Source organism: Rattus norvegicus, chromosome 16 (genome assembly GCF_036323735.1).
Source record: "Rattus norvegicus strain BN/NHsdMcwi chromosome 16, GRCr8, whole genome shotgun sequence".
In the NCBI taxonomy this organism is placed as follows: domain Eukaryota; kingdom Metazoa; phylum Chordata; class Mammalia; order Rodentia; family Muridae; genus Rattus; species Rattus norvegicus.
In genome coordinates, this window is record NC_086034.1 from 57320201 (window position 1) to 57341947 (window position 21747).

At 39.3% G+C, this 21747-nt stretch overlaps 1 pseudogene; it reads right to left on the reverse strand.

Annotated features, from left to right (window-relative positions):
- Window positions 1-291: 291 nt before the first annotated feature.
- On the reverse strand, window positions 292-992 carry Gemin8-ps7 (gem (nuclear organelle) associated protein 8, pseudogene 7; annotated as a pseudogene).
- Window positions 993-21747: the final 20755 nt, after the last annotated feature.

Sequence of the window (21747 nt, forward strand, 5' to 3'; positions counted from 1 at the left end):
ACAGTTCAAAGTTGTAAATTAAACATGCAAAACAATAGGCAGGATCTCTAGGCAATAATTTCAGTGAACTGGACTGTTACAGAGAAAACCGAGGACCAGCACAACACCTATGTCAAGTGAACATTCCTTGTGTTGGCAACAGTATACCTCCTATTGACAGAATTATAAGTGGCTGACAGACTGTGTCCGCCATGTTGGTATACAGGCCTCTTTCTCTGAAAATGTTTAAAGACATGAAGAGGGAGAGGCTAGGAACTGTGAGGCATTGCCTAGGGTCCTGGTGCCGAGGCCTCAGAACTTCAGGGGAATGACAGGCCAGTACTTCGGCTGCTTTCTGTCACAGTGCTTGTCAACGCTCAGCTGCACAGAAGCCTCCATAGCCAGGATCTCGGGAGCGCTGTTCCCATATAAGCTCTTCATCTCTGCTTGGCGCCGCTCCCAGGGCTTCTCAGATGGGGGCTCCACTGACCTGTGGTGGTTGAGGTACAGGCCGTGGTCCGCATTCACATAGTCATTCAGACCTTCCTCGTCCAGCTGCTGCTGTCGCCGTCGCTCTTCTCTGTGCCTCTCAGTCTGTGCAAATACTGGTGGAGCTCCTCGGTGATCTCCGTACTGCTCAGGTGACACTCCACTTCGTCATCGGAATCCGACTCCAGCTCTTCCTCTTCACACAGGGCTCTATTTTCTCTGGTGGATGCCTGGGTTCTAGGGCTCTCGGAACTTTTGAGATGGAATACACTGTAGGGAGACTCCTGCCACTCCATGTGCTCGCCTTGAGAGTTCCAAGGATATCCAGCCTCATAAGCCAGGGAGTTCCAGGGAAGAACTCCGTGAGGGAAGAACCATGGGAAAGTGAAATAGGAATTCCTGGACTTTCTGTAAGCATTCTGGTGCCTTTGCATCCAGAGCACTGCATGGCGATGATGTTGTCAGTATCTTGCATATACTGGGTGAGAATACCAAGTTGCAGTAGCCCTCCATTTGGAGGTCATTGCTGCTATCTCTGATTGCAAAAGTCCAAGTGAGAAATCATGGGACCGAAGCTTGAAGATCTCGGGCAATGGGCAACAACAGACCTTGTTCTTGTGGTCAGTGTTTTATTTTAAAAAAATTTATTCTCCCTTTCCCAGTCTTTCCATCTTCCTATGATGCTTCCAGAAAAAAAAAGTGTATGCCAATGGGAAGAAATTAAATAAAAACCAAAGAGCATTTATAACTTGCTGAGTTATTTTTACCTCCAAATCCCACATGGTAAACTACCCAAAGAACACATTCAGCCTTTTGTAGACCTAAATGGACTTCTCCCTGCTGAAACAAAAACAAATTTAGATCTCAGTTGCATGATGGTGTGAGTAGATAGAAACAAGGAGAAAAGAGAAATAGCATCCCCTCAAATCCCAAGGTTAACCTAGACCTTCTCAAGTCAGAGCTGAGAACCAGTCTACCCCACAGCCAAAGGAGGCACAGGCACTGGCCCTTAAAACCCTCATTCTCCTCCTTCCCTGGAACATCTGAAGGGAAGCAAACACCTGCCCTGTGGCCTTGCACTTCCACTCCAACAACAGATTCTAAGTTTTCCCTTTCAAAATCCATCTCCAGTAGACGTAATCTAATTGGTATGGAGCCCAAACATTATCCCTTACTTTGGAGAAATGGCCACTATTACTCTTGACCAGTTCTGAGCTTTTACAGTGAAGCAGAAACATGGAGAGACAGATTATGAGAACAGCTTTATAATCTTCAGCAAAAACAAATAGGTTGTGTCCTAAGGATAAGTCCAAAAGTTAATCATTACGGAAGAGAGAGGTTTTATGTTTCCTAGCAATATGTTTACACATATTATGGCAAACATAATTAGAACTTATATAACCTCAAGCATTTCTATTAGGTCTCTTTGTTCCCAGAAATAACATCCCTGAGGCTTCTTGTATATAAATAAATGCTTAGGCCAATAGCTGTGGCTTATTCCCTAACTAGTTCATAACTTATTTAACCCACTTAGTTTATATTGGGAGTGCCACATGGATTACCTCTCCTCAGGTTTATGTGACCTTCTCCAGAGTTCCAGGTGAATCTCCTGCACTTGACTCTTTCCCAGAATTCCTCTCTCTCTCTCTCTCTTTCTCTGCCAGAACTCCCACCTACTATTTCCTGACACAGCTCATTGGCCAGAGGCTTTCTCATTGACAGGTGATGCTTCCACACACTTCAGAAGAGATTCTCTGTACAATCTTATAATCAGTAGACGTTACATTTTGAAAATTACCTGTGGTGGTTTCAATGAGATATCCCTGTAAGACTTTGGCATTTGGATATTTGGCTCCAAGTTGGTGGAACTTTTTGGAAAAAAAAAATATGAGATTTGTACTTGTACAAAGAGTTGTATCATTGGATGGGGACTAGTATCAAAAAATATTCAGGTCATTCACAATTTGTTCTCTGCTTCCTGCCTGTGGATCAAGATGTGCACTCTGGGCTGCTGGGGAGCCACCTGGTTCTATGCGTTTGCTCCATCATCGTAGACTCTAGCCTCTGGAACTGTAAGACTAATTAAACTCATTTTTTTAATAACGTCTTTGCAAAAAGTGTCTTATCACAACAATAGGAAAGTTCTAAGACAACACTAAGCCAAGGGGAGTAAAATGGTAACTAACGCATGCCAATGCAGCTTAAAGAGTAAACAGAGGCAGCGTTGTGCACGGAAGAAGAGAAGCAGGGTTGCTCTTGGTGGACGCTCTGGTGATGTCTCTCTGACCATTTGCCAATTAAGTGACACTTTTCTAGTGAAACTAGAAATTTAAATAGGACGTGTGTTTCTTCTAACTTATTTCATTACCATTCTCATGAGATCAGAGAACAAATAATTCCAGTCATGGCTATTATACTTGGGTTTCTCTTCAGATCATATAAATCTTTCTTCTTTCACCAATTATGACTATCAATACATATACATATACATGTGTATATATATACATATATATATGTATATATATATAGAGAGAGTAAAACTCATTTATCTAAAGTCTTTTGAGCATGAGAACTCTGGATAACTAACACTTCTAGATGAATGAGAATTATCTTTAACAATTAAAATTTTTAAATGAATTTACATATCTTAAGTGAATATTTTTCCAAGATGTTCTGGAGCATACAGTGCACACTATTCTGAAAATTAGTTTATACTTTTGTCACTGTTGTTAATAAGTTAATTCTCTGCTGGTGAAATGAGCCAATTCAAGCCAGATTAAATTAGCAAGTAGAGGGGGAAACAGGCTGTTAATTGACAGTACTTGAAAAGACAACAAAAATCCCACTTGTCTCCATTTAAGGATCAGGCCGGATTTCAGAAAATAAGGCACCAGCTCCAGGAACAGACCATAAAGTCCAGAAACAAGGTCATAAAACCCCCTTCCAAAGAACAGCCTGGGGATAAGCAAAAACATGGGGAAATATCTTATCTCAGAATGGGCCATCTGTGCTGGACAGCCCTACATCATCCTATGGTTAATTGTTCATGACACGGGAATGCAAACCACTGACCACCTGTGACCCCCTAGCACCCACCAATTAAATTTTAAATTACCTAATCCTTTTAGAGAGTTCCCCCAGTTCCCTATAAGACCTGAGAAGCATCCAGGTGTTCCCTTAAAACCTGCATTTTGGAGAATGGCTGACCTCTGCGTGTTGGTTGGTTTTGTAGAATAAATGCTCTTTGTCTTGGCATAGATTTTTGAACTCTTACTTAACTTTTTAAGTTTACAAAAAGATAAGTCCTTCAAAACTGGCATTTACCAACCTCAAAACACTTTCCTAGTCCCTCAAATACTTTCTTGGACCCTCAGACATTTTCATAGAAGCTTTCATATCCTCAGGCTTTATATAAACATCAAATTTTACACTTTTTTCTACCTAATTATTCATCATGAGACACAGGTGGTTGACCATTGGGATCAGTCTTTGTAAAGTGAGTTCCTTTATCTAAAGAAATTGAAAAAGTTATTTCTTTCATTAGAGGAGTTGACAGAAGTTGGTGATGATACTGTGGGACCTGAGTATATGAGGTTATAACAAAGTAAATAGCCTGAGGGATGGGCAGCCCAGGCCCTGGGCTAGAAAGTTCATGGTTAGGGGTAGAGTATGCCAGGCAGGAACTGAGGGATGCTGGGAGAACCTGAAGGCCAAGTCTGCTTTGATATGTAAAATATCAGTCTCTTGTCCCAGGGTCTGAAACCAAACAGTATGACTACTAGGTTACATATGTAAGAAAAATAATATAATTAATTAATATATATGAAAATATATATGTATGTATATACATAATAGCCTATTAAATGTATGAATTTATTTGCAATAGTGATATTTTTCACCTCATTCTATGTGTAGGTGCATGATATGTAGGTATGTGTATACATGTTGTATTCGTGTGTGCAAGTGTGAACACATGCATGCCGAGGCTAAGGTTGACATCCCATATCTTCTTCAGTAGTTCTTGACTTTATTTATTGAGACAGTCTCTGACTAGCCTAGAGTTTCAGCTTTTGGCTAGTCTAGCTAGCCATCTTGCACCATTGATCCCCTGTTTCTACCTCCCACATTCTGGATTCCAGGTGAATTGCCGCCCCTGCTTAAAAGTACTTGTAAGTACTGAGGATTTGGACTCCAGTGTCTCAACAAGTACTTTATCCACTAAGCCATCTCCCACCTTTTCCCTCCTCTTTTTTGTCCTTTCTCCTCCTCCCTTTCTCCATTGTTGATGGTGTCCTCATACAAGTACATTTAGTTCTAAGAGCTTTACATTTTCTAAGGGTTTAGAAGTCATATGATAATTCTTCCTTTAAGCACTTTGTTACCGAACATTAGGCTTTGAAATAAGGCCTATGCACATTTCTGCCATGTGCACGAGGTGTTAATGCAGACCAGTTAAGAGTCCTTGTTTGGTAATGCATGGGGCAGTTTACTTATGACTTTGGCTATTTCTAGTAGAAGAGTTTGCTTTCAGATGAATTTGACATTACAGGATATCACATCACAATAAATGCTCCTACTTGATTTATGCTATATATTTAATATGTGTGCTCATATGTGTGTGCACCTATGTGGGCAGGTGTTTGTATATGTTTGTGTGTGTGTGTGTGTGTGTGTGTTTGTGTGTATGCATGTGAAGACCAAAGGTCATTGTTAGATGTCTTCTTCAATTGCCATACACCTTATTTTATGAGACCAGGTTTCCCCTCGAATCTGGAATCTACTGGTTGGGCTAGACAGCCTGGACGGCAAGTCATAAAGATCCACTCTGTTTCCCTAACACTAGAATTACAGGCATGTGCTCCTCCCGCACTTACATATTCTTTGAATAAGTTCTATGTATTGAACTAAGGTCTCCATGCTTACATGGGAAGAATTCTATTGGCCAAGCCATCCTCCATCCTTATTTATACTGTTTTATTATTAATAAAAAAGCAATTTTATTAAGATAATGTAAAATCACAAGATGAAATAATGTTTCATCAGGCAATGGGGGAAAAAATTGGGTCTCGGAATTGTAAAGCAAAGAAAAGGAAAAGACAGAGGCAGGTGTGATTCCACACAATGCATGCTAAGCACTTCTCTTTGTTTCCCAGAGCTGGGTAACAAATCTGGTTTTATGCTTTGTTATTCAAGCAAAGAAATGAGATTCATAATGTCTATTTAATGTAAATAAAGCAATTGCCTCAGAAAAGCAAGTTTTTCACATGGTGAGTTGAGAAAGTAATTTTTCCTTTGTCCTTCACCAAGAACTCACTGTAACAGTGAAAACAGCATTCTCAGCAGTAACTTTACAAGCCACAAGGAAGAGCTTCACCGGACAGTCCTATATAAAATCCTGCCATGTAAGTCAATAGCATGACTCAATGAGAAAAACTCTACAGGGAAATGTGTGAAATGGCTTGTTTTAAACACAACAGTTAATTGTCCATGGCTGCTCCTGGTAGACCAATGTCACTGACTATGACATTGTTGAGAGCATATACTTGGTCACTTCTCAGTCACCAGTGGGAGATTACTTACTAGCTCAAGTCATTGAAGGATGCTTGACGGGTCTCTCTGGGACCTATAACTCTATGCTGGGCCCTGGACACTTCACAGGAGTGGTGATTTAAGCAGGGAAGACACATCAGGGAGCTTCATTATTATTCTAAGCTTCCACTTAAAATATAGCTGCTCACTATGGAGTTTAAAATAAGAAAACAGAGACAAATTAATTAAAAGAAAGGAAGCATCCATTAAAGGCATTACTGTCGGCAATCACTGGTCAATGTATGAAGTTAATTGGCAAACAACTAGCTTATTACTGATGGTATAGACTCTTTCTTGACTCTGACACCAAGCCAAAATGTCAACACTAACTCCTTCACTTTACTTTTTGTATAAACAAGCAACATTAGCATTCTCCCAGAGAGAAGAGTAGAAAATTGTTCATAATGAGTTCAGACCTGGAACTAAAAACACAAAGAGCGGTGTGCTTGAACAAAGTGAGATTATCCAGTGCAAACAATGAATCAGTTGTCAGCTGGGTAAGAAGATAACCAAATCACCAGTGGCCAGAGGTCTTACAAGGCAGTGATTACACTCAAAGTTTTTCTTCCATCAATTTTTCCAGTATCTTGGAGGAGGAAACAACTTTAACCTTGACACCAAGACTTCTTCATCTGCACACACACAAAAGCCTAAAAATAACTTTGCAGTCAGTTGGACTAGGTTTCAACTGCTTGGAAAGATAGACAACATTCAGCTATTAGTGTTAATTTTTAATTATATACATGAAAAGTGGATATTAAAGATTCATTGAATCTAGCTGTTACTCTGTTAGAGAACAATTGCCAACTGACAGCTCTCAGGATACGAACCACTTAAATGCAGGGACTGTGTAAATGCCCCAAACTATGTCAATAAGTAATGAAGCTCTTATCAATAAAGATGACAAGGATTTAGGATTCTTGGTAGAAAGGGCCAATTTAAACTAATTTTCTCAAAGACAACTGGGTAGTTCCTTCAACCAAATTTTAGAGAAGACATTGGCAAAGCTGGACTTTGGGCTAGCCCCAGGGCCTGAAATGAAGCCATGTATCCTCACCTCCCAGTCTTTTGTTCTTTCTCTTGGTTGTGGTAGCTTCTTCCTACCAATATGAGAGGCGTTCCTTTTGTACATCAGAAAATACAAATTCAGCAGCATCATTTAATCTTTGGTGGCTGGAAAATCTGTGTAAGGGTAAAGAGTATTTGCTGCTCTGACAGTTGCCCTAAGATACCCATCTCAGCAACCATGTCAGGCTCCTCATGACCATAAATCCAGCTACAGAGAATTCTCTACTCTCTTCCTCTTTTACAGGCATGTATGCTAAGATACACATACCTAAAGTTACCATCATCGACCCAAAAGAGCTTCACTATCTGAGGAACAAGTCATCAAGCCATGAGCCTATAAAAAACATTTAATATTGAAGCCATAATCCCTATCATTATAATCAAATACAACACTATGAAAATGCTTTCTGCTCTCTCTCTCTTTTTTTCTTTTCTTTTTTTCAGAGCTGGGGACCAAACCCAAGGCCTTGTGCTTGCTAGGCAAGCGCTCTACCACTGAGCTAAATCCCCAACCCTCTGCTCTCACTAAAGAAAATATTTGGGAGCCTGGAAAGATGTTCCAGTGGTTAAGAGAGCTAACTGCTCTTCCAGAGGTCCTGAGTTCAATTCCCAGTAACCACATGGCGGCTCACAACCATATGAAATGGAATGTAATGCCCTCTTCTGGTGTGTCTGTAGAGAGAAAGAGTATACTCATATACATAAAATAAATAAGTCTTTAAAAAAAGGAAAAAATGTTTGCTATGACTGCCAAACAGTGTTATTCATTTTTAAAATACACATATCAAATCTTAATTATTTCAATGTACTTTGTTTCTCAGTCAAGATCTTCAAAGGCCACTTTATTTTGTGAGGCTGAAAATACTTCCAAACTCCACTTTGCAGATTGTCCTCACAAACAACATAAAACTTTTATAAGAAAAATTCTTATATAGCTAAATGTCAGGGAGAACCAGCTTTATGTGCTATAAGGAATACGTGATTCTTTATTTGAAAAATAAAATATACCATTAAATAATGGCAAGTTCCTACCATTGAGACCTCTTTGGTAAGCATGTCATAGAATTGGAAAACACGACCTCTTTTTTCATATAATTATTGTTACACACACACACACACACACACACACACACACACACACACACATATCCTATAATATAATATGCTTATATTCAGCATGATAGACATCAAGAGTCATACTGACATGTACTAATAATGATATAATCCGTTATTACAAAAGAAACAATCAAAGCTATACTCCTTTTTTAAAGTAAAGCATAATTATATCAAAAATGGCACAAATAGGACTCCATGTGATGATGAAGAGCATCTGGGACCCCAAATGCTAATAGGCAACAATGTTTTTTAGGAGAGATACTATTCACATGAAACTGATGTTTCTAATTTTCAAATTAAGGCAAACATCTTTAGCACTGAGTTGAAGAAGATATTCTGAAAACACATGGAATAGCAGATAAATTGTAAAGGAGAAGGAGGAGGAAGAGGAGGAGGAGGAGGAGGAGGAGGAGGAGGAGGAGGAGGAGGAGGAGGAGAGGAAGAGGAAGAAGTACATATACAGCCACCAAACTAGATAAGATGGATGAAGCAAAGAAGTGCAGGCTGACAGGAACCGGATGTAGATCTCTCCTGAGAGACACACCCAGAATACAGCAAATACAGAGGTGAATGCCAGCAGCAAACCACTGAACTGAGAACGGGATCCCTGTTGAAGGAATCAGAGAAAGGATTGGAAGAGCTTGAAGGGGCTCGAGACCCCATATGAACAACAATGCCAAGCAACCAGAGCTTCCGGGGACTAAGCCACTACCCAAAGACTATACATGGACTGACCCTGGGCTCCAACCTCATAGGTAGCAATGAATAGCCTAGTAAGAGTACCAGTGGAAGGGGAAGCCCTGGGTCCTGCCAAGACTGAACCCCCAGTGAACGTGATTGTTGGGGGGAGAGTGGTAATGGGGGGAGGGGAAGCCCATCTAGAAGGGGAGGTGGAGGGGTTAGGAGAATGTTGGCCCGGAAACCGGGAAGGGGAATAACAATCGAAACGTAAATAAGAAATACTCAAGTTAATAAAGAAAAAAAAACATGCATTTAAATGCATAGTTGTGCCTCTGAGAGAGTAAGAGAAACCCTCAGGGAAGAGTGACAGTAAGGGCAAGCAGAAACTCTGAAGGGTGGGTGAATACAAAAATGTGCCTGCTCTGGAAGCATTTCCCAACCCCAAGAATGTCAAAACTCAAATCTGATAGCTATGCAGGCACAGAGACGAGGCTTTAGAATAGCAGAAGGAAAGACCTTGCTAGGCATCAATTCAGAATCATGAATCAAGATATCAAAAGTTAGGAGATGAAAAGGGAGCTTGTCCATCTCAGTCTGAGTCCTCAGAAAGGAAAACATTTCCCCTGGAGGATGCAAAACCAGTTTTACCCTGAAACAGATTTGGATTTTAAATTTATACTTCAGCAGGGTCTAAGAAAATGCAAGCTAAAAAAAGAAATAAAAAGAAATCCCAGGGAAGGAAGGCTTTAAAACATCAGTGGGAACAAATACAAAGTTCTCTTGACTGACTGACTCACAACATGGATCTCACAGACTTCCCACTAATTAAGAATAGCTGAGCAAACACCCACAAATCAAAATTGTAAAACACATAAATTGTTTGTTGGTTCTGCTGAGTCTGGCTCATGTCAGCTTCTCTCATTATGCAGAAGTCAAAAGGGTTATCAGTGTTTTAAACTCCATCAAGCCAAGAATCGAGGATAGAAGGGGAACTAAAGAGAAGCATGAAAAACAGTGGCAAAATAGCAGTCTAGTAAAAGTACAGACACTATTAATATATGATAATAGTATATACTATTTGTATATGGTTAAAACATAAATGATTAAAGTGTAATAAATATGTCAGTAATCACTATAAAGGCAATGGCTTGCAACATCATTTAAGTACACATAATAAAACTGGATTCAGAGAATCTAGTTAATACAGAACCATAGGTAAAATATGATAATAACATGAAATTGAAAGATAGAAATGAGATAATAAAAAGTTATTAACCTATATACACATACCTGAAATAACAGTGTTAGCATCTAATAAAATAGGATAAAGCTGAAAAATAATATGCGAGACAAAAACAATCACTAGTTAATGGTAGAAGTTCATCAAAAAGTAAATAGATTATGCCACTAAGAGTATAAGACCATAGCATGTCTCTATAGTATATTTTTAAAAATGAGAAAATTAGGGTTGGGGATTTAGCTCAGCGGTAGAGCGCTTGCCTAGTGAGCGCAAGGCCCTGGCATTAAAAACATTAAATTTTAATATTTCTCTCCTTAACTGCTAAGTGATATTAATAAAGCCTCATTTATAAAACCGTGCCTGAGCTAGGCATAGTGGTGCACACCAGTTTAGTCTAACACTTGGAAATGAAAACAGGGGATCAAGAGTTCAAGGGTACCCTTGTCTATATAGCAAGTTCAAGACTAACCAGCCCTAATGAGATCCTGTGAACAAACAAAAAACAAAATCCTTATACTGATAACTGGAAATCTGTAAGAACATGGTTACAAAACAGGTTATATTAACTACCTTCTAGTTCTGTGACAAAATATCTGAAAAAAAAACTAACTTGAGAATAGAAATGTTGATTCTAGCTCAGAATTTCAGGATACGGGCAATTATTGTAGGTTTGTCCTGGTAGCAGGACTACAAGGCAACTTGTGATAATACATCTGAAGTCAGAGAAAGAATGCTGGTTCCCAGCCCCCACTTTCTAATTCCAGCCTAAGAGATGGTGATGCCTACGGGCCAAAGGGAAGCATTGGCCCTCCCTCTTCATTTAAACCTTTGGTAAAAATCCATATATATAAATCAAGAGTTTCATTTCCATGGTGATTATTAATCCCATTGAGTTGTCAATAAAGGTTAACCATCATCAAGATTTTTAACAGATTTCACACAACATATATCATACAAAAGTTTAAGTACATCAAAATTACTATTAAAGAGGTTATGGCATAATACATGTGTGTAAAACACATATAAAATAACTAATATATTAATGTAGACTGTTTATGTGTCATATGCTTAGAAAAATGTTAAGAGTACTACCAACCAAAACACAGAGATGCAAATAAAATCTGGACTATCAAAAGATTTTTTTGTAAAGGAAAAACCAGAATTAAGATTAACAAATTGACTGAAGCTCCCGGAAGGGGCGGCACAGGTCTTCCTGGTTGCTGCTGCTGCAGAGAGCCCGTGGGGAGCACCCCACGAGCGAACCTGAGCCTCGGGACCACAGGTAAGACCAAATTTTCTGCTGCAAGAAAGCTGCCTGGTGAGCTTGGGACACAGGAAAGCAGAATTTCTCTAGGACCTGGCACGTTCTGTGTTTACCGGAAGTCCCACACCCGCGGATCCCGGCCCGCAGCAGCTCTCTGCTCCCAGACCCGGTGAGAGAGAGACCCAACCGCCTGGTCAGGTGGGCACTCCTGAGGCTGCAGAGCGGAAGAGACCACCAACACTGCTCACCCCTGCCCACATCCCTGGCCCAAGAGGAAACTGTATAAGGCCTCTGGGCTCCCGTGGGGAAGGGCCCAGGAGCGGCAGGACCCCTGTGCCTGAGACACCGCCGGAACCTGAAAGAAACAGACCGGATAAACAGTTCGCTGCACCCAAATCCCGTGGGAGGGAGAGCTAAACCTTCAGAGAGGCAGACAAGCCTGGGAAACCAGAAGTGACTGCTCCCTGCACACACATCTCGGACGCCAGAGGAAAAAGCCAAAGACCATCTGGAACCCTGGTGCACTGAAGTTCCCGGAAGGGGCAGCACAGGTCTTCCTGGTTGCTGCTGCTGCAGAGAGCCCGTGGGCAGCACCCCACGAGCGAACCTGAGCCTCGGGACCACAGGTAAGACCAAATTTTCTGCTGCAAGAAAGCTGCCTGGTGAACTCAAGACACAGGCCCACAGGAACAGCTGAAGACCTGTAGAGAGGAAAAACTACACGCCAGAAAGCAGAACACTCTGTCCCCATAACTGACTGAAAGAGAGGAAAGCAGGTCTGCAGCACTCCTGTCACACAGGCTTATAGGACAGTCTAGCCACTGTCAGAAATAGCAGAACAAAGTAACACTAGAGATAATCTGATGGCGAGAGGCAAGCGCAGGAACCCAAGCAACAGAAACCAAGACTACATGCCATCATCGGAGCCCAATTCTCCCACCAAAACAAACATGGAATATCCAAACACACCAGAAAAGCAAGATCTAGTTACAAAATCATATTTGATCATGATGCTGGAGGACTTCAAGAAAGACATGAACACACTTAGGGAACCACAGGAAAACATTAATAAACAAGTAAAAGCCTACAGAGAGGAATCGCAAAAATCCCTGAAAGAATTCCAGGAAAACACAATCAAACAGTTGAAGGAATTAAAAATGGAAATAGAAGCAATCAAGAAAGAACACATGGAAACAACCCTGGATATAGAAAACCAAAAGAAGAGACAAGGAGCTGTAGATACAAGACTCACCAACAGAATTCAAGAGATGGAAGAGAGAATCTCAGGAGCAGAAGATTCCATAGAAATCATTGACTCAACTGTCAAAGATAATGTAAAGCGGAAAAAGCTACTGGTCCAAAACATACAGGAAATCCAGGACTCAATGAGAAGATCAAACCTAAGGATAATAGGTATAGAAGAGAGTGAAGACTCCCAGCTCAAAGGACCAGTAAATATCTTCAACAAAATCATAGAAGAAAACTTCCCTAACCTAAAAAAAGAGATACCCATAGACATACAAGAAGCCTACAGAACTCCAAATAGATTGGACCAGAAAAGAAACACCTCCCGTCACATAATTGTCAAAACACCAAACGCACAAAATAAAGAAAGAATATTAAAAGCAGTAAGGGAAAAAGGTCAAGTAACATATAAAGGGAGACCTATCAGAATCACACCAGACTTCTCGCCAGAAACTATGAAGGCCAGAAGATCCTGGACTGATGTCATACAGACCCTAAGAGAACACAAATGCCAGCCCAGGTTACTGTATCCAGCAAAACTCTCAATTAACATTGATGGAGAAACCAAGATATTCCATGACAAAACCAAATTTACACAATATCTTTCTACAAATCCAGCACTACAAAGGATAATAAATGGTAAAGCCCAACATAAGGAGGCAAGCTATACCCTAGAAGAAGCAAGAAACTAATCGTCTTGGCAACAAAACAAAGAGAATGAAAGCACACAAACATAACCTCACATCCAAATATGAATATAACAGGAAGCAATAATCACTATTCCTTAATATCTCTCAATATCAATGGCCTCAACTCCCCAATAAAAAGACATAGATTAACAAACTGGATACGCAATGAGGACCCTGCATTCTGCTGCCTACAGGAAACACACCTCAGAGACAAAGACAGACACTACCTCAGAGTGAAAGGCTGGAAAACAACTTTCCAAGCAAATGGTCAGAAGAAGCAAGCTGGAGTAGCCATTCTAATATCAAATAAAATCAATTTCCAACTAAAAGTCATCAAAAAAGATAAGGAAGGACACTTCATATTCATCAAAGGAAAAATCCACCAAGATGAACTCTCAATCCTAAATATCTATGCCCCAAATACAAGGGCACCTACATACGTAAAAGAAACCTTACTAAAGCTCAAAACACACATTGCACCTCACACAATAATAGTGGGAGACTTCAACACCCCACTCTCATCAATGGACAGATCATGGAAACAGAAATTAAACAGTGATGTCGACAGACTAAGAGAAGTCATGAGCCAAATGGACTTAACGGATATTTATAGAACATTCTATCCTAAAGCAAAAGGATATACCTTCTTCTCAGCTCCTCATGGTACTTTCTCCAAAATTGACCATATAATTGGTCAAAAAACGGGCCTCAACAGGTACAGAAAGATAGAGATAATCCCATGCATGCTATCGGACCACCACGGCCTAAAACTGGTCTTCAATAACAATAAGGGAAGAATGCCCACATATACGTGGAAATTGAACAATGCTCTACTCAATGATAACCTGGTCAAGGAAGAAATAAAGAAAGAAATTAAAAACTTTTTAGAATTTAATGAAAATGAAGATACAACATACCCAAACTTATGGGACACAATGAAAGCTGTGCTAAGAGGAAAACTCATAGCGCTGAGTGCCTGCAGAAAGAAACAGGAAAGAGCATATGTCAGCAGCTTGACAGCACACCTAAAAGCTCTAGAACAAAAAGAAGCAAATACACCCAGGAGGAGTAGAAGGCAGGAAATAATCAAACTCAGAGCTGAAATCAACCAAGTAGAAACAAAAAGGACCATAGAAAGAATCAACAGAACCAAAAGTTGGTTCTTTGAGAAAATCAACAAGATAGATAAACCCTTAGCCAGACTAACGAGAGGACACAGAGAGTGCGTCCAAATTAACAAAATTAGAAATGAAAAGGGAGACATAACTACAGATTCAGAGGAAATTCAAAAAATCATCAGATCTTACTATAAAAACCTATATTCAACAAAATTTGAAAATCTTCAGGAAATGGACAATTTCCTAGACAGATACCAGGTATCGAAGTTAAATCAGGAACAGATAAACCAGTTAAACAACCCCATAACTCCTAAGGAAATAGAAGCAGTCATTAAAGGTCTTCCAACCAAAAAGAGCCCAGGTCCAGACGGGTTTAGTGCAGAATTCTATCAAACCTTCATAGAAGACCTCATACCAATATTATCCAAACTATTCCACAAAATTGAAACAGATGGAGCACTACCGAATTCCTTCTATGAAGCCACAATTACTCTTATACCTAAACCACACAAAGACACAACAAAGAAAGAGAACTTCAGACCAATTTCCCTTATGAATATCGACGCAAAAATACTCAATAAAATTCTGGCAAACCGAATTCAAGAGCACATCAAAACAATCATCCACCATGATCAAGTAGGCTTCATCCCAGGCATGCAGGGATGGTTTAATATACGGAAAACCATCAACGTGATCCATCATATAAACAAACTGAAAGAACAGAACCACATGATCATTTCATTAGATGCTGAGAAAGCATTTGACAAAATTCAACACCCCTTCATGATAAAAGTCTTGGAAAGAATAGGAATTCAAGGCCCATACCTAAACATAGTAAAAGCCATATACAGCAAACCAGTTGCTAACATTAAACTAAATGGAGAGAAACTCGAAGCAATCCCACTAAAATCAGGGACTAGACAAGGCTGCCCACTCTCTCCCTACTTATTCAATATAGTTCTTGAAGTTCTAGCCAGAGCAATCAGACAACAAAAGGAGATCAAGGGGATACAGATCGGAAAAGAAGAAGTCAAAATATCACTATTTGCAGATGACATGATAGTATATTTAAGTAATCCCAAAAGTTCCACCAGAGAACTACTAAAGCTGATAAACAACTTCAGCAAAGTGGCTGGGTATAAAATTAACTCAAATAAATCAGTTGCCTTCCTCTATACAAAAGAGAAACAAGCCGAGAAAGAAATTAGGGAAACGACACCCTTCATAATAGACCCAAATAATATAAAGTACCTCGGTGTGACTTTAACCAAGCAAGTAAAAGATCTGTACAATAAGAACTTCAAGACACTGAGGAAAGAAATTGAAGAAGACCTCAGAAGATGGAAAAATCTCCCATGCTCATGGATTGGCAGGATTAATATAGTAAAAATGGCCATTTTACCAAAAGCAATCTACAGATTCAATGCAATCCCCATCAAAATACCAATCCAATTCTTCAAAGAGTTAGACAGAACAATTTGCAAATTCATCTGGAATAACAAAAAACCCAGGATAGCTAAAGCTATCCTCAACAATAAAAGGACTTCAGGGGGAATCACTATCCCTGAACTCAAGCAGTATTACAGAGCAATAGTGATAAAAACTGCATGGTATTGGTACAGAGACAGACAGATAGACCAATGGAATAGAATTGAAGACCCAGAAATGAACCCACACACCTATGGTCACTTGATTTTTGACAAAGGAGCCAAAACCATCCAATGGAAAAAAGATAGCATTTTCAGCAAATGGTGCTGGTTCAACTGGAGGGCAACATGTAGAAGAATGCAGATCGATCCATGCTTATCACCCTGTACAAAGCTTAAGTCCAAGTGGATCAAGGACCTCCACATCAAACCAGACACACTCAAACTAATAGAAGAAAAACTAGGGAAGCATCTGGAACACATGGGCACTGGAAAAAATTTCCTGAACAAAACACCAATGGCTTATGCTCTAAGATCAAGAATCGACAAATGGGATCTCATAAAACTGCAAAGCTTCTGTAAGGCAAAGGACACGGTGGTTAGGACAAAACGGCAACCAACAGATTGGGAAAAGATCTTTACCAATCCTACAACAGATAGAGGCCTTATATCCAAAATATACAAAGAACTCAAGAAGTTAGACCGCAGGGAAACAAATAACCCTATTAAAAAATGGGGTTCAGAGCTAAACAAAGAATTCACAGCTGAGGAATGCCGAATGGCTGAGAAACACCTAAAGAAATGTTCAACATCTTTAGTCATAAGGGAAATGCAAATCAAAACAACCCTGAGATTTCACCTCACACCAGTGAGAATGGCTAAGATCAAAAACTCAGGTGACAGCAGATGCTGGCGAGGATGTGGAGAAAGAGGAACACTCCTCCATTGTTGGTGGGATTGCAGACTGGTAAAACCATTCTGGAAATCAGTCTGGAGGTTCCTCAGAAAATTGGACATTGAACTGCCTGAGGATCCAGCTATACCTCTCTTGGGCATATACCCAAAAGATGCCTCAACATATAAAAGAGACACGTGCTCCACTATGTTCATCGCAGCCTTATTTATAATAGCCAGAAAATGGAAAGAACCGAGATGCCCTTCAACAGAGGAATGGATACAGAAAATGTGGTACATCTACACAATGGAATATTACTCAGCTATCAAAAACAACGAGTCTATGAAATTCGTAGGCAAATGGTTGGAACTGGAAAATATCATCCTGAGTGAGCTAACCCAATCACAGAAAGACATACATGGTATGCACTCATTGATAAGTGGCTATTAGCCCAAATGCTTGAATTACCCTAGATCCCTAGAACAAACGAAACTCAAGACGGATGATCAAAATGTGAATGCTTCACTCCTTCTTTAAATGAGGAAAAAGAATACCCTTGGCTGGGAAGGGAGAGGCAAAGATTAAAACAGAGACTGAAGGAACACCCATTCAGAGCCTGCCCCACAGGTGGCCCATACATATACAGCCACCCAATTGGACAAGATGGATGAAGCAAAGAAGTGCAGACCGACAGGAGCCGGATGTAGATCGCTCCTGAGAGACACAGCCAGAATACAGCAAATACAGAGGCGAATGCCAGCAGCAAACCAATGAGCTGAGAATAGGTCCCCCGTTGAAGGAATCAGAGAAAGAACTGGAAGAGCTTGAAGGGGCTCGAGACCCCAAAAGTACAACAATGTCAAGCAACCAGAGCTTCCAGGGACTAAGCCACTACCTAAAGACTATATATGGACTGACCCTGGACTCTGACCCCATAGGTAGCAATGAATATCCTAGTAAGAGCACCAGTGGAAGGGGAAGCCCTGGGTCCTGCTAAGACTGAACCCCCAGTGAACTAGACTATGGGGGGAGGGCGGCAATGGGGGGAGGGTTGGGAGGGGAACACCCATAAGGAAGGGGAGGGGGGAGGGGGATTTTGCCCGGAAACCGGGAAAGGGAATAACACTTGAAATGTATATAAGAAATACTCAAGTTAATAATAATAATAAAAAAAAAAGATTAACAAATTTAGGCTTGTGAGATTGTTCATTAAATTCCAGTACACATATTTGTCAGGAACTCCACACACTCATGTGACCCCAGTTCTAAGGAAGGCAGAGACAGGAGGATCGTTTAAGCTTGCTGGCTTCCAACCTAACCAAGAAAAGATGAACCAAGAAAAGGTTCAGGAAGAGACTGAATAAGAATAAAACTTATAAAAAGAAATGGGTAAAAGAGAACCTGATGCCTCCTTCTGGCCTCCATGAACACATAGACACATGTACCACATGTACCAGGACAACAATATGTTCACACACACACACACACACACACACACACACACACACACAGAAAGAGAGAGAGAGAGTCAATAAATAAAATCTAAAATTAATTTTTAAAAATTGAGGAATTTAATGATTCATAAATGCTACCTCCATATATGTATCAAAAGTCATCACACCAGGATCTTAAGGCATGGTTGCATTTGTAGCATGATTCACAAGAGCCAAGACGTCAAAGCAACCTAGAAGTCCCTTGACAGATGTACATACAATAGAGTATTATTCTGCCTTGGAAGGATATTCTGCCCATATTGCAGTATAATATGCTAAGAAAATAAGCCAGTAACACCTACCCCACCTACGTGAGGTATCTACAGTTGTCAAACTCTAAAACACACAAAGCAAAAGGGCTGGGGAATTGGTTTGGTGGTGAAGAGTAGAGTGCATCCTTCTCTTCCAGAGGATCCAAGTTTGGTTTCCAACACTCATATAGGACAAATCACAATCAGAGGTAATTCTGGCTCCTGGAGATCTGATGCCCTCTTATGATCTCTGGGGAAACTGCATTCACATGCACATAAATACAGAGAGATAATACACATAAGAACAAAATAAATGAATGAATAAACAAACATGAAGTAGAATGTTGGTGGTTAGAAGGTAGGAAAGTAAATAAGATAGGAGATAATGTTCTAGTGTTGCAAACTAACAAGGTTTTAAGTATTTTATAAATCAACATGCATATAGTTCATGTATATGTTTAAGAATGATTAAGCTGGCAAATTTATATATATCAATAAATTATATATACACATATATTTAATAATCTATTGTAGGAAATAAGATCAAAGTAAGAAGGCAAACCTGAAGAAATTGAAAGGATTTTTTTATTCAGAAAAAGAGCAAAAGGAGTGAGGGATTCAGTGGAAAGAATCAACAAAACTCAATGTTCAAATATTTGAAAAGACTATGAAATAAGGGTACATATAATTGATATACATTTCAATGAATCTGAAAGACAGTCTATTTTGAATGAAAGAAAATCTAAGGATTTAAGTTTGCAAAATATCACACAATAAAACTGAAACTTGGTCCTGGACTTTATCTTTGCTTAAAGTCCATGTTGAAGTGATTTACAATACAAGTGATTCTCAACATTAGACTGAGCTACAAGGACTGCACCAAATTCCTAGTAAAGGATGCACAGCACTAAATAAGCAGTCCTTTAATCCTCCCTTCAGACAACTCTCATTTTCAAAATTTGTCATCCATTAACATACCATCATGGACACTTGGAGTGCTTGTTGTACATTGTTAATTTTTTTTAAAAAATGTAGTCTTTAGGAAACTACAGTAACATGGGACAAAATGTTGATACCATGTTTCCCTATTTCTTCTACCACAGTGTTGCCCTCCCCGCTCCTTGCTCCCTTATTTCTCCAATATAGTTATGACTTTCCTTTCTTCAGCTTAGTCGCAAAGTGATAAGGAAGGACAAGAAACAAAAAGATTCAGAGAAGAAAAAAAAATGATTAGTAGGGTACCAGAAAACTCATCCACCATTTTTGTTGAAGGCTCTCACCGCTTCTTTCCCTGCCTCTCCCTTTCTCTCCTCCCCAAGGTCTCCTCCTCTCCCTCCCCCTTTCTCTCTCCCTCCTCCTTTTTCCCTCTCCCCATTGTACCTTTCTTGCTTCCTCCTCATTCACACTTGTTTCTATAGCATCATGTTTTCTGACTTTTAAACACAGCTTCTAACCATCCATTAACACAAAAGAACAACCGAATCCTTGAGAAACATGGAGGTTGGTGATAGATATTTAAATCATTTGACCTTCCACAAATTAAAAATATTTTTAACTGTCAGCCTGTCACCTGTATGCTTTGGAGAAAGTCATCCACCCACCACTTGAAAATTAGCAGCAGCCCTTACCAGAACCCTGAGGAGTCTGCCTTCATTGTGGACTCTAGGAGAATGCTGGATCGGCATCATCTGGAGTGATATTGTGTTAAGAAACAAAGCTGACTAGATTGGGTATAAATGTTATCACTTCAAAACCTAATTTATCCCTCTAATTCACACTTTTGCATAAAATACCACTGCAACATCAGGGTTTCTACCTACATTGTTATCATGATTCAATTACCTCTAATATGATTAAATATGGTTGTGCATTTTTTCAAAAACATGCAAAGGGTTTGCTATATCAACAGTGTATATGCAGCCAGATTTACTTCTGACTGTTATCCTAACAAAGCTACCAACATTTTTTTATCTCATTAGAATTCTTTCTTAAAATCAGTTTGCCACTGTTCTGATGTTTCATACATCACTGAAGTATTAATATTTTTGTATTGGGGGGATGAAAAGGCGTGGTAAAATTTTCAAATTCTTATTTCTTCCTTTTTAAAATTAGGATATCTTTTTTAATATTAATACTAATAATTTTATGAAAACCAGAGAATTAAAAGTCCATCTCAAATGAAAACTATAATCCTATTCCAGCATATTTTGAAGCAAATAAATATTTTACCCTCTCTTGAAATTCATTAAGCATTATCAAATGAAACAGAATGTACATTTTTGAATACTCAAAACTATAATCCTAGTCCTGTACATTTTGACGTCTCTACATTTCTGTACCCTATCTTGAAAGTTATCAAGTATTATCAAATTAGTCACAATACACGTTTCTTTTTAACACCCGAGAAGCAGAAATCACACTGAGTAACTTGTACATTTGGAGAGAATTGTTTTGGTAACCACACAGTGTTATTAGTGACCTTCCAGGTGACTAGTTTCAAGGAACACCAGGTATATGAAAATTTGACTCTGCGGCCTTGCGTGATGGTCCTTAGGGTGGATAACAGCATTGTGGGAATACACACTGCAACACAGTGAGTGAATACATTGCAATGTGCTAAATAATTTTCAGTCCTCAAATTCTACAGGAAGTCAGTTGCAACTTTCATATAGCAAACCTAACCATGAAGTGAATATTGGGTTATTGCCACCATATCTTTATTCAAAGCCAAGTGAATTCACTTACAGTTTAATAAATATGCTATTTTATTTTATCAAATAAATTCTATACTTTGATTCTTTAAAACAACCTCTGCAATACTTTGTAAGCGAATTATACATTTGCATAATTACTTCTTTGAAGTTGAACTGCCATGACTGCAAAAATCATTAAACTGATTTTCATTGAACTCTAACCATCATGAGGAATGATATCCTTCTTCTTACAGAAGTATCCTTTTACTGGAAATGTACTTCCCAGCTTTATTTCCTTTGCTAATTGATCTTGGTCATTTAATTCAATAACTTTTATAAAGTTAAAATTATAAAGATTTAATTGACTTTTGCTTAGCTTCCAATTACATCTAATTTGTTTCTATTCAATCTCATTAAATTCAATTACAGTTAGACTAATCGTAATTACTCCCAATAGTTCGTTTATTTTTAAAATAACCCTGTCCTCTGTTCCTTTCAAGCAATTTTTCA